We start from the raw sequence: 7857 nt of genomic DNA on the forward strand, positions 1-7857 counted from the left end.
GGCTAAATAATGAGAAGCCTGGTGGGAATTTAATGCCATTGCAGTTTCCGAGGAAGTGATGCCAAAGCTATCGAATTTTGCAGAGAAGCTGAAAAGATAGGGCGTCATGATGAAGAATACTGCGACAGATCTGCTCTGCCACGACATGACCCTTCGAAGGAAAAACAGAGTGGTTTTGAAATTATCATTACCAAAACCAGGGGGGCATGTGTTATCACCAGATTTTGGCCAAATCAGGAGGTGGGCCGTAAGGGAGATGGGCTTGGAAGATTACACGTGGAAGATCTCTGAAGCGGCCTTGCACGAAGAGTTTGGGCTAGATTGCCCGTGTATCTTTAATTATAGTAGATTGCATCTTAGATTGGAAGATAGAGTTTTACCCGTGCACGGTTAGGTGCACGCCTGAATTAGAAAGTCCCCTGGACTATAAATATGTATCTAGGGTTTATGGAATAAACAACAACACACGTTCAACCAAACAAATCAATCTCGGCGCATCGCCAACTCCTTCGTCTCGAGGGTTTCTACCGGTAAGCGACATGCTGCCTAGATCGCATCTTGCGATCTAGGCAGCACAAGCTCCACGTTGTTCATGCGTTGCTCGTACTGAAGCCTTGTTGATGGCGAGCGACGTAGTTATCATAGATGTGTTAGGGTTAGCATAGTTCTTCGCGTAACATGCTATCGTAGTGCAACCCTTGCATGTCTAGCCGCCCTCACACCTATCTTAGGTGTGGGGGCGGCACCCCGCTTGATCATTATTTAGTAGATCTGATCCGTTACGATTGCTCCTTGTTCTACAAGGATTAGTTTAATATCTGCAATAGTTAGGCCTTACAAAGGGGGGGAGGATCCAGCGGCACGTAGGGTGTCGTTCGCTAGTCCTAAACAGGATGTTCCGGGGATCAACTTCGTGTTGGTTTTTAGGCCTTGTTTAGGATCGGCTTACGATCACCGTGCGTGGCCGCGAGGCCCAACCTGGAGTAGGATGATCCGATTATGCGGTGAAAACCCTAAATCGTCGTAGATCTAATTAGCTTTATCTTGATCAAGCAGGACCACCATATATTCGTGCACCCCGTACGAATCATGGGTGGATCGGCTCCTTGAGCCGATTCACAGGATAACCTGAGAGCCGATCGAGGCTCGTATTTAATGTTTACGTGTATGCCATGCAGGAAACTAAGCGAGGCATCTCCATCACCTTCCTGACCAGGTATAGGTCAGGTGGCACGCCCTTGCACTCACCATCGGACGTGTGACCAGAAGGCTTTGCGGGCCGTCGCTCGGAGGGACCTCAGCCAGCCGCAGCTCTAGGTTGTTCCCGGCTCTACCGTGTTGATCGTCGCTGCCCGCCGGTGGGTTTTGACAGTCAACACCCATAATGTGTGCACTTGGAGAATTTGCGTTTGAATGCAAAGTGCACCATTTGTGGAATATGAGAAGCTCCCCCAATATCTTTAGGAAACAAGCATGGTATGGACATGTATATCAAGATATATAAGCATAAAACATGATCATCCTAATAGAGTGATTAAGTCATACAAATAGTCGTCCATACACGAATTATTCAAAGTAGCAAATGGTTCTTGAGAAAGCAAAGCAAATAAGCACAAGCCATATAAGAAGCAAATAAAGCAACAACCATGGCCTGTGACAACCAAAGATCCCCGTGGTCCTAGACTCTACTCTCTTCTCCCCCTTTGGCATCTGAACACCAAAAAGGCGAAGAAAAAAAGGAGAGATGCTAGCGCTCCCATCAGTAGAACTCATGTCCAGTGGAATATGAGCCCTCGCCATCATCATCTTCATCCTCATCACCTTCAGCATCTTCAGCATCATCATCATCAGCAGGGGCACGAGCAGTCCTAGGAGGAAGACCACCATGAGCATACATGGAGAAGTCGAAGTTCTGAAACATCTCATCAGAAAGGGGAGGCATCTCCCAAGCAGGTGCAACCACAGGCTCCATCTCAGGTCCAGAGGGAGGAACAGGGGCATTCCTTGCAGCCATGAACTCATTCTGTCGCCTCCTTGTCTCCTGGTTCAAAGCAAGACTTCGATGTGCAACATCATTGGTATTCTTGCACATTTGCCACAAGATTGAGAGGAAGCGAGAGGCACCGCGCTTGGGGCACCTAGAGTAGCTGGAGCTAGCTGCAGGATCATGTCGTTCGTTGGAACGGTGCTCAGAGGGCATCATGGCAGGGACTTTCGGACGAGTGTCCTGATTGGGGAACTTGAATGGTTCCATCGTGATTCTTTGATCTAGCGTGTTGTTGGGAGGAAGTACCATCTTGTTGATGAGCCGTTGAACATACTGAGCATAATTGGGAGTCATGCGGCCCATAACAGAACGCTTCAGTTCACAGTGAAGGAGATCACAACCATCAATTTTCCTTATGTTGTCAGGATGGCAATAGTACATCAGATTCAGGTTGTAGTTCCTGACTTCACTGGAGTCGCCTGACTTGCTGATGAGACTCTCACGGAACATCTTGGCAAGTACAAGATACGAGTAATACATCCCAGAGATAGTGGGAGGACCAGCTGTAGGCTTCGGGGGATAGCAAAAGGAAATGTCACCTTTGGCGAGCTTAGGCCGAGAATGAATCTTGAACCCTTGAGCATGGCCACCACCAAAACCCATGGCTTCACAGAACTGAGTATAGGTGCATGAGTACTTCTCTTTGCTCGTCATCCAAGTCATAGTGCGATCATCATCATCATGGAAGAATACGGTGCAATGGAATTGACGGACAAGAAGGGGACAATAGGTGTCTTCTCTTTGGTCATCATCGGGCTTCAGGCACACAAGATCATACAGTCCCAAACCCTTCAAGGTTTCAACCACAAAGCGGTACTTGGTGGCTTCATGCAATTCAAGCTCTTCAGGGTTGATGGCCTTGGGCATCACAACAGCACCATTCTTCATATAGTCTCTAGTGTTGTAGAAATCTTCCCATAGGCTTGCTTGAGTCTTGGTCCAGAAGAACCTGTCCCCACCAGTGTAAGTCCGTTGCACAAAGCGATATGGATTTTCCTTCCTCACACTTTGCCAATCACCAAGATGTGATGCGCCCACATTGTAGTCTGGCACTATTTCATCATCATCTTGGGCTGCGTGTTTGTCTTTCCTCTTAGTGCCAACTGACTTGCTTCTTCCCCCAGTGGAGCTGCCAGTGCCCGTAGTCTGATGTGCTTTAGAAGGTACACAGCCGCTAGTACGGCATCCAGGAGGCCTTCTCGCAACCCTTCCTCTCTTGGCAAGACCACCACGGTCATCACTACTCGAACCACCTGTGAATTAGAAAATAGAGCGAGGATAGCAGTGGGGTAAGTGTACATGTCATCAGGAAATAGGGAGGCCAAAAAGCATAGTATATATTCAAGTGTTTCGATGAAAGTATGCGAAGAACTAGGCAATCTGGCGCACAGGCCGGTCCAACCGGACGAGAGACCGGACGAGCCGGTTGCCAAGCCGATTGACCGGGCGGCACGCCGGACCGGCCGGTTGACCGGGCTATAAACCGGGTGTTGTCGACTTGTGATGTTTGCCCAGAAATTCCACCACAAAATCATGCAAAAACTCATAAACTTGAACATAGACTATAGCAATATAGTGGAATAGGTGCATAGTGGTGTGAGACACTCTAATGGCATGAGGACTTGCTAACCCTAACCCTAACCCTAATTTTTCTCAAATTTCCTCAAAATTGTGCAATGGGAGAGGAAAAGCGAGAGGGAGAGGGAATAGAAGGAAGATTTACCCGAAGACATCGTTCTCTTTGCTCAAGTAAACAAGGAGAGCACTTGAAGAGGGCTTGAGGGCAAAATCCCCAAGATCTCCAAATGTCTTGAGGAAGAGCAAATCCTTTGGTGAAGATGCTTGGGAGAACCCGATCTATGATTGGGTGAAGTTTGGGGACAATCTACTGGAGCGAAGGGCCTAGGATGTGGTGGAGGTGGTGTAGGCGGCGGCCATGGAGGTTGTGGAGGTGGGGAATAATGAGGAAGAAGATCTCCCAAGGTGTAACTTCCTCCCACTTAACCAGCCGCACGGCCGGTCGGCCGCCCGGTTGACCGGGCCAGGCGCCGGACGGCCCGGCGCAGAGGCCGGTCCGACTGGGTCAGAGACCGGCCACCGTTATTTTTGCCCGTTTTTGTCCGGTTTTGCCTCGTTTTGCCCCTATTCTTTGTGTAAATGTGTATGAATTCTCAGATGATGACATGTACATATAGATAGATAGACGATGATGAGATGGGCATAGACATGGGGTTGGAAACACAAAGTTCTCTAGGCATACCCATTGGAGTGAAAATCCAAACAAGATGTAAATAGCAACAATGGGCATGATTCGAAATATATATCAAGAATCATAAGTCATTTTTAAGTGATTTTTGCAATAAGATCATTGAGCCTTATATAGTCAAATCAAGTTGCAATTGAGGCTTAATGAGGGGCGGGGGATTCCTCCCCCTATGTCAAAGCGCAAATGTCATGAGACCTCGAAGAGACATGCTTGGGTCCATATAATGACATTGGGTCTATTTATGTTGCACACATAGGTATGCATCATACCAAGACATGGTAAGATGACTATCCCCATATGTGTTGTGCCTCTAAGCTAGATAGCAAGATAAATGCAAGAATATAGTGCAAGAAGTTATTCAATCTAAGTTTTTAGGATCAAGAATACCAAGTTCTCCTCTCAAGTTAACAAACCGGGCTTCATCCAAAGGCTTAGTGAAAATATCCGCCAATTAGTAGGTTGTCCCCACATGAGTGAGATCAATATCCTTATTGGCAACATGGTCACGTAGGAAGTGATGGCGAATGTCAATATCTTTGGTACGACAATGTTGAACCGGGTTATTGGCGATCTTAATTGCACTTTCATTGTCACAAAGAAGAGGCACCGTACCAAGAGACACACCATAGTATTTCAAGGTTTGCTGCATCCATAACAATTGAGTGCAACAAGATGCCGCGGATATGTATTCGGCTTCGGCGGTGGATAAAGCGGTGGAGTTTTGTTTCTTGGATGACCAACTCACCAATGACCGGCCAATAAATTGGCAAGCCCAGGAGGTAGACTTCCGATCAACCTTATCACCGGCCCAATCGAAATCCGAATAGCCAATGAGTTCAAAGGTTGACCCCTTTGGATACCATAGCCCGAGAGTAGGAGTGAGAACAAGGTATCTTAGAATCCGTTTGACCGCCATTAAATGGCTCTCCTTACGAGCGGATTGAAAACGAGCACACATTCCTACACTTAGCATGATATCCGGCCTAGAGGCACAAAGGTAGAGCAAGGATCCAATCATGGAGCGGTATACCTTTATGTCCACATCATTCTCACCATCACATGAGCCAAGTTGCCCTTTCACGGGCATGGGTGTCTTCATTGGGCTTGCATTGGTCATGTTGAATTTCTTGAGCATGTCCTTCACATACTTTTCTTGAGAGATGAAGGTGCCTTTTGCAAGTTGCCTCACTTGGAAGCCTAGGAAGAACTTCAACTCTCCCATCATGGACATCTCAAATTTCCTAGTCATCAATAGCTCAAAAGCTTTGTTATGATTGGGGTTAGTTCCACCAAAGATAATATCATCAACATATATTTGACATATAAATAAGCCACCCCCTTTAACCTGCTTGGTGAAAAGGGTGGAATCGACCGTACCCATGCAAAACCCATCATGTAGTAAGAAATCCCTAAGGAACTCATACCAATCACGTGGAGCTTGCTTGAGACCGTATATGGCCCCTACTTCTTCTCCCCCTCGTGAGGATCCCTCCTCTGGGGTACCGTCGATTAGGCAACGACAGTTGGCGCCCACCGTGGGGCCTGTGACGTCTGGAGGCCGGAACCGGGAGGGTTCTGCCACGGGAAGCTACGACGACACCATCGTTGTGTGGCGTGTTCTTTACGCCGGAAATCTGCCGATCGTCCCTCCGGATGAGTGCTGGATTCCGGCTAAGACTAACCCCATCAAGCTCTCCATCGTCCCAGTTGGTGGCATTCACATCTTCATCGGCGAGAACGTCGATTCCGACGGAAACGCACTGGTAAGTAACGCTGACACGACCGCCGCTGAGCAGGGCGCAGTCGCGAAGATCCGATCTGAGATGCAGGAACTCCCTAAGGAAGATTCCGCCTTAGATCTGGAAAAATCAAAACCCACCCAATCCGCCCCTGAGCAGGAAATAAAGGTGGAAGACCAATGCAGATCCGCCTGGGTCTCCCAGGTGTTAGAAAAGCAAAGGTGTCACTTCGTACACTTCTTGGCCCATACCGCCAGAACCGCCCCTCAAGAAGCCGGAGCTGGTCCCGAGCAGGTCGAGGCACCGGAAAATAGCGTCGCTCCGGATCAGCAGGAGGCTGTCGGAGAAAGCGACGCTCCGGGTGAAGAATCGATCCTGGGTAATCTAAGCCCAACATCCTACGATACCTCCTCCATGAATACCGAGAAATTCGATCGCAGGATGAAGGAATTCGGAGGCGATGATGAAACTGAAGTTGAATCCGCCCAGCCTAAACAGGTCCTTGCAACCTTGGCGGCGCTGGATCAGCAACATTCAGAGGAAAACACTCAATCCGACCCACATCCATCCCGTGCAGGATCTCCGCTCTCGCGGGAGCGTCCGCACAAGGAAGTCCTGTCCCCTGAAGAACTGGTCGAGCAGGCAGGCATGGATGCAATCGCACACTCGGATATCCTCAACAAACCCATAACTCCTGAAGATGCAGCAGACCCGGAAGCTCTAGAAGCTAAAAGGCAGGAGATGTTGGCAACAGCCAAAAAATTCGCCACCACTGCAGCTGTGATGCTAGAGGAAAGGAAAGAGGCCGCGCACTTCGTGGATAATTTCCTCCAGTGGGAACGTCAGGTGGACGAGTCATTGGCGCAAGTCAAGAACCTCCGGAAGCACTGGGAGGATAAGATCACTGAGGTTCAACAGGAAGCTGGTAGGATGAAGCGTGAAGCTTTTGCTCCCCGCAAAATCACCTTCTCAACTCCTACTGAACAACAGCCGTTCGCAACTCCAAAGGATAACATGAAAAAGGCTGCGGAGATTTTGAAAAAGAAGGATGAGGAGATTGATATCGACTACGTCCGAATGCTCGTTGCTTCAGCAATGAAGCAGCAGAGCAAGGCAGATACTTCACGCAGGTTGGAATCCAATCCGGATCACTGCATGTCTACCACGCAGAAGGACACCTACGACAATCGCCATCGCGATGACGAATCGCGCACCGGATCTTCGGAGCGCAGGAGGAGAACCAGAGAACACCCATATCCAATCCATGTACCATCAAAGACACCTCTGTCATATCCAAAGAAGGGAAAGGATGCGATGTACGCTGGTAAAAACAAGTACCGGAATCCGTCACCCCCGCCTAAGGGATACCCGCGTCCTCGGCTCCCTCGCTGTCGTAGTCCAGCCGGAAACACCAGGCCCCATGGGCCAGGTGGGATCAATATCCGCGACAACGTGGTACCTCAGAGGAATAGGAGTAGGGAGCGGACGCTGGAACCCCGCCGTAGCCGGAACAGCTATCATGAGCCGGAGCCCAGGAGGAGCCGGAACGACGAACACGAGCCGGAGCCCCGCTGAAGCCGGAACGATGAGGGAAGCCAACACCATGGTGAAGACAGCCATCGAAGCCGGAGTCAGCACCACGAGGGGCGCGGAGAAACAGAAGGCGGAAGCAAAAGGTCGAACCGACCCCCTCGTAGATCTCCCTCCCCACCACCTAGCGGTGGAGGCGGAGGTGGAGGCGGAGGCGGTGGCCCGAGATCTTGCTCACGCTCAAAATCTCCCCGCAACGGCCCGCGTGACGCACG

The sequence above is a fragment of the Lolium perenne genome, chromosome 4 (assembly GCF_019359855.2).
Source record: "Lolium perenne isolate Kyuss_39 chromosome 4, Kyuss_2.0, whole genome shotgun sequence".
In the NCBI taxonomy this organism is placed as follows: domain Eukaryota; kingdom Viridiplantae; phylum Streptophyta; class Magnoliopsida; order Poales; family Poaceae; genus Lolium; species Lolium perenne.